Source organism: Cervus canadensis, chromosome 33 (genome assembly GCF_019320065.1).
Source record: "Cervus canadensis isolate Bull #8, Minnesota chromosome 33, ASM1932006v1, whole genome shotgun sequence".
In the NCBI taxonomy this organism is placed as follows: Eukaryota; Metazoa; Chordata; class Mammalia; order Artiodactyla; family Cervidae; genus Cervus; species Cervus canadensis.
Genome location: NC_057418.1, coordinates 29,032,624 through 29,040,191, shown reverse-complemented (window position 1 = coordinate 29,040,191; position 7,568 = coordinate 29,032,624). Strand labels below are relative to the sequence as shown.

At 47.9% G+C, this 7,568-nt stretch overlaps 1 non-coding gene across 1 annotated transcript; it reads left to right on the top strand.

Annotated features, from left to right (window-relative positions):
* The first annotated feature begins 3,346 nt into the window (after window positions 1-3,346).
* TRNAC-ACA lies at window positions 3,347-3,418 on the top strand. The gene has a single exon. It is a non-coding gene; the product is annotated as a tRNA-Cys (tRNA).
* Window positions 3,419-7,568: the final 4,150 nt, after the last annotated feature.

Below are 7,568 nucleotides of genomic sequence, written 5' to 3'. Positions count from 1 at the left end.
CTCTTGGGACCTGAGTTGTTCAGTCGCTCAGTCGTGTCTGACTTTTTTGCGATCCCAAGGATTGCAGCATGCCAGGCTTCCCGGTCCTTAACCATCTCCCGGAGCTTGCTCAACTCATGTCCATCCAGTCAGTGATGCCAGCCAGCCATCTCATCCTCTGTTGTCCCCTTCTCCTCCTGCCCTCAATCTTTCCCAGCATCAGGGTCTCTTCCAATGAGTTGGTTCTTTGCATCAGGTGGCCAAAGGATTGGAGCTTCAGCTTCACCATTAGACCTGCTAAGGAGCAGGTCACCTATTCAGAACTCATGCTGCCTTCTGCCCTGGGGGTGCCCTTTCCCCCAGGAGGGCTCCGCCCAGGTAGAGTCTGACACCTCTTCTGACCCCTTCACAGAGAATTTGACAATGCCCTCCTATAAGCCCTCACACTGTCCCCCATCCGGGGTCCTACCACCCGCATCTCATCCCCATCCAAGAAAGGAACACTATATCTCTCAAGTCAGGTTTTCTTCTTCTTTACTTTTCATTTTATTCTATCTGTGTGTCTTGGTTAGATAGTAAGTTTCCCATTTCTAACAAACCTTCCAATCGTGCATGCCAGTAGTTGCAGATCCCATGAAATCAATTCCTGTTGTGAACATTGTATGACATGCTTTGAAAATATAATGAATCAATAGATCCTGGCCAAAACCACTTGATCAGTGAGCTCCATCTGTTACTGTTTTCACTGACTTCTCTCCATTTTCAGGCCTACCTTTTGCCCAGGCTGTAGGCCTTTGATACCAGCTCCCCTGAGTCTTGTGCGATATGGAAAGTAGTCTTGTGCGATATAGAAAGTAATAGCTGTCCAAGGAGGCGTGTGTGCTCAGAAGCTGTCTAGTGTATCCTCCTCTGCCAGTGGAAACAGTATGGAGTTCAGAATCACAAGACCTAGCTTAGTAGCCATGTGATTGTAGAGAAGTCACTTTGTGTGGTTTATCTCATCTCTAAAGCACTATTACCTCACGGAGTTTTTGTTGGCTGTGTTTGGTTCACTAGACACCACTGGCTCAGGACCTAGGACTCACACAGAGGCCCTCAAAAGTAATTATCTGGCCCAGATAATTAGATCCAAATTATAAAAATAAAGCTTCGAAATCAAATTTAATAAGAAAACAACTAAATGCCTAAAAAGATATAACATTAGATCCACTTTTTTGTAGTTAAGTTAGGTGTTTTTGAAACTCTCACTACATTACAAAATTAGTTGTGGGTTAATTTTTTTTTTTACTTTGCAAAAATTCCTGAGAATCCAGATGATCTCCAAGGAATGACTGCTGACCCTAAATTATATAACTTGAGCAAAACCAGCAGTTTTAAAATACTATGATAAAATTCTATTTAAAGTGGTTTATGGGTACATTGGACTTCCCTGGTGGCTCAGATGGTAAAGCATCTGCCTACAATGAGAGAGACCCGGGTTCGATCCCTGGGTGGGGAAGATCCTCTGGAGAAGGAAATGGCAACCCACTCTAGTACTCTTGCCTGGAAAATCCCATGGGAGAAGCCTGGTAGGCTACAGTCCTTGGGGTCACAAGGAGTTGGACACGACAGAGCCACTTCACTTAGTCACTTATGGGTACATTTCAGTATGTTTGCTATGATGCAGGAAGCTCCAAAACTCAGTCTGAGGACCCAGGGTGATCTTCAAATGATGTGAGCTGTGAAGATCAAGGACTTTACATATGTGTTTAGTGAACAGGCTTCCCAGGTGGCTCAGTGGTAAAGAATCCGTCTGCCAATGTAGGAGACATAAGAGACATGAATTTGATCCCTGGGTTGGGAAGATCCCCTGGAACAGGAAATGGCAACCCACTCCAGTATTCTTGCCTGGAAAATCCCATGGACAGAGGATCCTTGGGGCTAGTGGGGGAAGTGGAGGGGGGCGGGTACAGTCCATAGGGTCACAAAGACTTTGACACGACTCAGCATGCATGCATTTACCATCTGCATTTACCACGCATTTACCATCTGCATTTACCACCTGGAAAGATCTATGGAAGAAATGTCATTGCCCCCAAAGTCCACCAGCCAGGAACCTCTGGGAGCCATTAACCCGGTGGTTCTCAAATCTACCCGATTATTCAAAACTGGAAGGGAGTCCAGGTGACGCCTGGGGATGGGTGTTTTAACCAGCACTCCAGATGATTCTAACAGACCAGATTTGGGAACGACTGGACTTTAACCAGAGTTCCTCCCCCATCTCAGTTTATTTCATTTTGTCCTAGGTTTGCCCTTTTGGAAAAGAACAGCTGATTGCTGTCATCTAGACCACATTGCTTCATGAACTTGACGGCTGCCAAGTCTTTCTCAGCCAGGCAGGATGAGCCCAATGCCGTTCATGACCCAGTGAAACATGGCTTTGTCTCCAGCCCTTTCCATCTCAAGCCCTCCTGGTCCCTAAGAACTAACTTCCCAACGTGCCCTTCCCCCTCCAAGTCTCATCCTTTGCTTTGTCCTTAAATTTCCTCCTGTACTCTCAGATGCTGGCGGCCTGTCTCTACTCTTCCCTGCAATATGTTTTCTATTCTCATTTTGCAATAATGGGCAGTAGCAGGGACTTCAGGGTAAGAGCTCTTTCATAGCTGGAGGTCAAGAGAGTGGAAATAGGAAAGGAGCAGTGTTATATCCTGAGGTGTAGCAGAGCCAGAGTTGCTGGGGGTGTGGGGATGGGAAGAGAGAAAGGGAATGGTTGACCTTTGCCCTTCCCAGGACTTTCCCCTTCCTGGGGCAGGAAGTGAATTGGATGACAGAGCCGGGTGGGGCCTGACTAATCCAGAAGGAGTTTGGAAGGAGGTTGTCTGCTGGAAATGTGATGCTTGGTAATTTTAGTAAGAGTTTTATTTTGGCTGCAAAGGTCGAGGTGGCTGCCCTTCTTCCCTGGGAGAGGCCTTCCACTCTTGAGGTCATTGCGCATGGTTGATTTGTGCAAGAACACCACTGGAATTATTCAGCCCAGGGCATACCTCAAAAACTGCAGATTTAATTATTTTTAATGGGATGCAGCTAATTTAATGGAGGTACAGATAGATAATTAAAATTAAGATAAATTTTCTTATTGCATGAGCTCCTCGGCACGCTCAGATTTTGCCCTATAACTGCAAATAACACCGCCAGCAACTGCTGTGCGCCAGTGATTCATTTACATCAGAATCCCCCCGGGGGGTGGGGTGGGCGGTGGGTTGCTGAAAATGCAGATTCCTGGGCTCAGGTGCCTGAAGTCGGAATATCTGGGGTGTGAGGCCCAGGAATCTGCACGCCAAGATAGAGTTTCAGGTGACCCTTAAGAATTGCAGGTACTTCCCTGACTTCCCTGGTGGCTTAGATGGTAAAGTGTCTGCCTACAATGCGGGAGACCCAGGTTCGATCCCTGGGCTGGGAAGATCCTCTGGAGAAGGAAATGGCAGCCCACTCCAGTACTCTTGCCTGGAAAATCCCATGGACAGAGAAGCATGGTAGGCTACAGTCCATGGAGTTGCAAAGAGTCCGACACGACTGAACGACTTCACTTTCCCTGGCAGTGCAGTGGTTAAGACTTCACCTTCCAATACAGGAGGTGTGGGTTTGATCCCTGGTCGGGCAGCTAAGATCCCACTTGCTGCATGGCCTAAAAATCAAAGCAGTCTTGTAACAGATTCAGTAAAGACTTTAAAAATGGTCCACATAAAAAAGAAAGTCTTGAAAAACAATAATTCCAAAGAGGCCTTTAATGAGGATTTATTATGGGCTGGAGACATTATCTTACTAGAAAAAAATTTTCTCAACCATCTTATAAGGTAGATATTATCATTTCTGCTTTTAAACTGTCGACTAAAAAAAAGATGTACAACTTGAGAGTTACGAGTTAACTTTTATTTGGGGCAAAATGAGGACTGCAGCCGGGGAGGCAGCATCTCAGATAGCTCTGAGAGACTGCTCCAAAGCGGCAATGGTGGGAAGTCAATATATAAGGTTTTGGTGAAGGGGGAGTTCAATAACATTAAGCATTCATTTTACAAAAAGTTTATTGCTAAGTCACAGGACCTGATGTCACCATAAAGGGATTCAGTGCTTTTCCAGATATGAGGAGATGCAAGGACTAGGATCAAAAAATCTGTTCCTAAAACCTCTATCTAAAGACTTGTCCCACCAGATTGCCTGGAGGACAGAGGGCCTTACTCCACCCTGAAATCCCTCAGGGGTGTTGAAGTTCAACAGCTTCGACAGTGTAGGGTTTAATCTCCGCAGAGGCAGATGGCGAATGCCCTTGTTGTTCAGTCGTTGGCAACCATCTTGGCAAGTGCCAATTTGTAGTTGACAAAACCAAAGCTTAGAAAATTGAATAACATCTCTAAGATCACACAGCTAGTAAACGGCAAGGCCAGGATTCAAATCCAGGTCCCCTTAATTCTAAATTTCTGTCCCCTTTGAAATTGCCCCCATATTCCAACAGAGGTCTCAGGGTGGCCAGGCCTTGGAAGCTGCCCCTATGTCGTCATGGAGACAGCAGGGGATGGGGGCGGAAGAACCTCCTACCTTTGTGGGAGGTGGATGGCAGCTGTGACCTCTCCCTTATGTTATTTGGTATGTATCCTCCTTTTAACCATGGGGTCTCATACCTCTGGGGTGTTCATGCTCCCTCCTGGACAGGGCGCTTTAGCTGACCCCGGTACCCATCTTTTAGAAAATTCTGGTGAGAAGCAACGGTGTGAGAGGCGGTTGGGAGCCACCCAACCCCCATCTGCTCCCCTCCCAGGGCCGGGGGACCGTGTGCTGGCCGGAGGAACTGGATCCCGCCACCCCTCGGGTGTGTGACTCCTCCTAGTTAGCTAAATCGTACTGGGAATGCCATCCTGTTTGTCAGCGATTCAGCCGTGGGCAAGTGACCCAGTTCTTGTCGATGAGAGAGAAAAAGCCCCCGGCAGTTTCCTGAGAGGGATTTCCTTGCCAAGAGCCATCCCAGCGGCTCCACTGGAAGAGGCTGGGCTGTTGCACAACGCTAGGGGGCGCCCACACACGGGCTTCTAGGGGGACAGAGCCCCTCGGGAAGGCGGGAAGGCTACTGTTCAGGCCAAAAGCCAGGGAAGGGCGCCCCCCTGGAGTCGGGCGGCTTGGCGGAGCACCGAGAACGGGTTTTCCTGAGCCGGGCACTGCCTGGTACTGCCAGGCCCAGGTTTACCTGCTAGCGTCAACTGGAAACAGCTTTGGAAACTCTGAACTGTGTAGGCACAGTCAACAGGCTTTCTGGTCAAAATGTGCTGCTCTCTCTATTTAACGAAAGCCCGATTCTGGAGCCTCCTGAAGTTAGTTTAGTCCTGGTTAGTCCAACCAGTCCATCCTAAAGGAAATCAGTCCTGAATATTCATTGGAAGGACTGATGCTGAAGCTGAAACTCCAATACTTTGGCCACCAGTTGCGAAGAACCGACTCATTGGAAAAGACCCTGATGCTGGGAAAGATTGAAGGCAGGAGGAGAAGGGGACAACAGAGGATGAGATGATTGGATGGCATCACCGATGCGATGGACATGAAGCTCTGGGAGTTGGTGATGGACAGGGAAGCCTGGCGTGTTGCAGTCCATGGGGTTGCAGAGAGTTGGATACGACTGAGTGACTGAACTGAACGGAACAGAAGTTAGTTTACCCTGAAGCTCTCCTGAGAGCTTTATCCATCGTAGGTTTGGAATCTTTGGGAGGATGGATCAGGCGGGACCTTGGCTGCCCCAGCATGGAGCAGTTCCAGCTGCGAGGCCCCAAAGGAGAGGCGGGGCCCAGGCAACCGAGCCCCTGCTGGCAGAGAACTCAGCTTCCCCCCAGTCTTGCAAAGCCACGGCTCCACGCTTTCATTTCCTCTGGGCCTTTAACAGTCTGCTTCCTCAGGATGCTTGTCTGTCTAGAAACTTCCTGGTCTGACCGAAGTTCTGCTATTCTCTGTGCCTCCACTTCGAGAAGCTTCCCTGACCCCTGACCCTCCACTTCCTGACAGGTCTCTGCCAAACTGCTCAGCCTAAATCCACGGTAGAAATTCTTCTGCAAGATGTTGGTTGTTTTCCTTGAACATCATACAATGGAGCAAATGATGTTTCAATGGTTTTTAAAAATACAGACTTCCTCTCCCATGAGTACAATTACACATGCTCAGTGCAGAGAACAAGCAGATCATCAAAGAGGTCACACACCGCAAAGCAAATCCCAAACCAAAGTAATCTTGACACCCAGAGGGGAGGGCAGCTGAGCGTTTGTTCATTTATTTTCCATCTCCTCGGTTTAATATTTTATCTCCGTTAAAACTGTTACCACCTACGTCATGATGATCATATGATTATTATTGCTGTTATTCACCATTATTTTTATTATTGTTGTTCTTGTCATAGATGATAAAGTTGTTGTTATGCCACATTAGGCAGAGTTTCTCTGTGCTGAATTGGTATCTGATTTAACGAAGATGACCTGAGATGTAGTCACATATCGCTGTACTGGCTGGTGTCCCTTTGAAGGCTAAGACTCCTCAAATATTCCAGGTCTCTCTGGAGACAGGGACCACCTCATGCTTGCAGAAGAGACTTGGTGGATGCTCTGTCCCTTCCTGAACCTATGAACAAATTTAGAAACACCCCACCACCACTTTCCTTCACGATCCTAGCTACTGTATTGTCAAACAACAACAGGAAACATAGGCCCCAAATGGTATCACTTGTGCTAAAACCCATGACACCAAACCTGGATTTAATATCTAACCTAACTGCAGTTTTGAGTGTCACCAGAAATGTCATCTTAATCAACCGGTCTGGAATTTTCCGGTCAGCACCGATAGAGGGAGAAGAGGCATGTGCATAGTAAAATCCTCGTTGTTCCCACCAACCCCCTCTGCCCCACCACCATCCTGAGCTAAAAACAATCCTTTTCCTTCACTAACAGCTCCCCTGCCCCTCCCTTCTTCCCATAAAAACCTTCCATTTTGTACAACCCCTTGGAGGGCCTTCTAGTTGCTAGATGGGATGACGCCCAATCGATTCGTGAATCACCCTAATAAAGCCAATTAGAGCTTCAATTTTACTCAGTTGAATTTTTTTTTTTTTTTTAATTTAACAGAATACACAGGGCCTCCCTGGTGGCTTAGTGGTAAAGAATCCGCCTTCCAATGCAGGAGACACAGGTTCCATCCCTGGTCCGAGAAGATCCCAGAGCAACCAGGCCCGTATGCCACAACTATTGAGCCTGTGCTCTCAAACCCGGAACCGCAACTCCTGAGCCCACGGGCCGCAACCACTGAAGCCTGAGCGCCCTAGAGCCTGTGTTCCACAACAAGAGAAGCCACCGCACTGAGAGGCCCACTGGTTGCAACTAGAGAAAGCCTGCGTGCCACAGTGAAGACCCAGTGAAGCCAGAAGTGAATAAACAAATAAAATGATAAAACAGAATATGCAGCCCTACAAGCCAAAGGGAGGGCCTCTTGGAACAGATCTTCCCAACACAAAATTCCTAAGTGCACTGGGGCCCAGGACCTGCGGCCAAAGCTTTGGAGGGGTTGTGACTGGTCCCCTTGGCACCCCC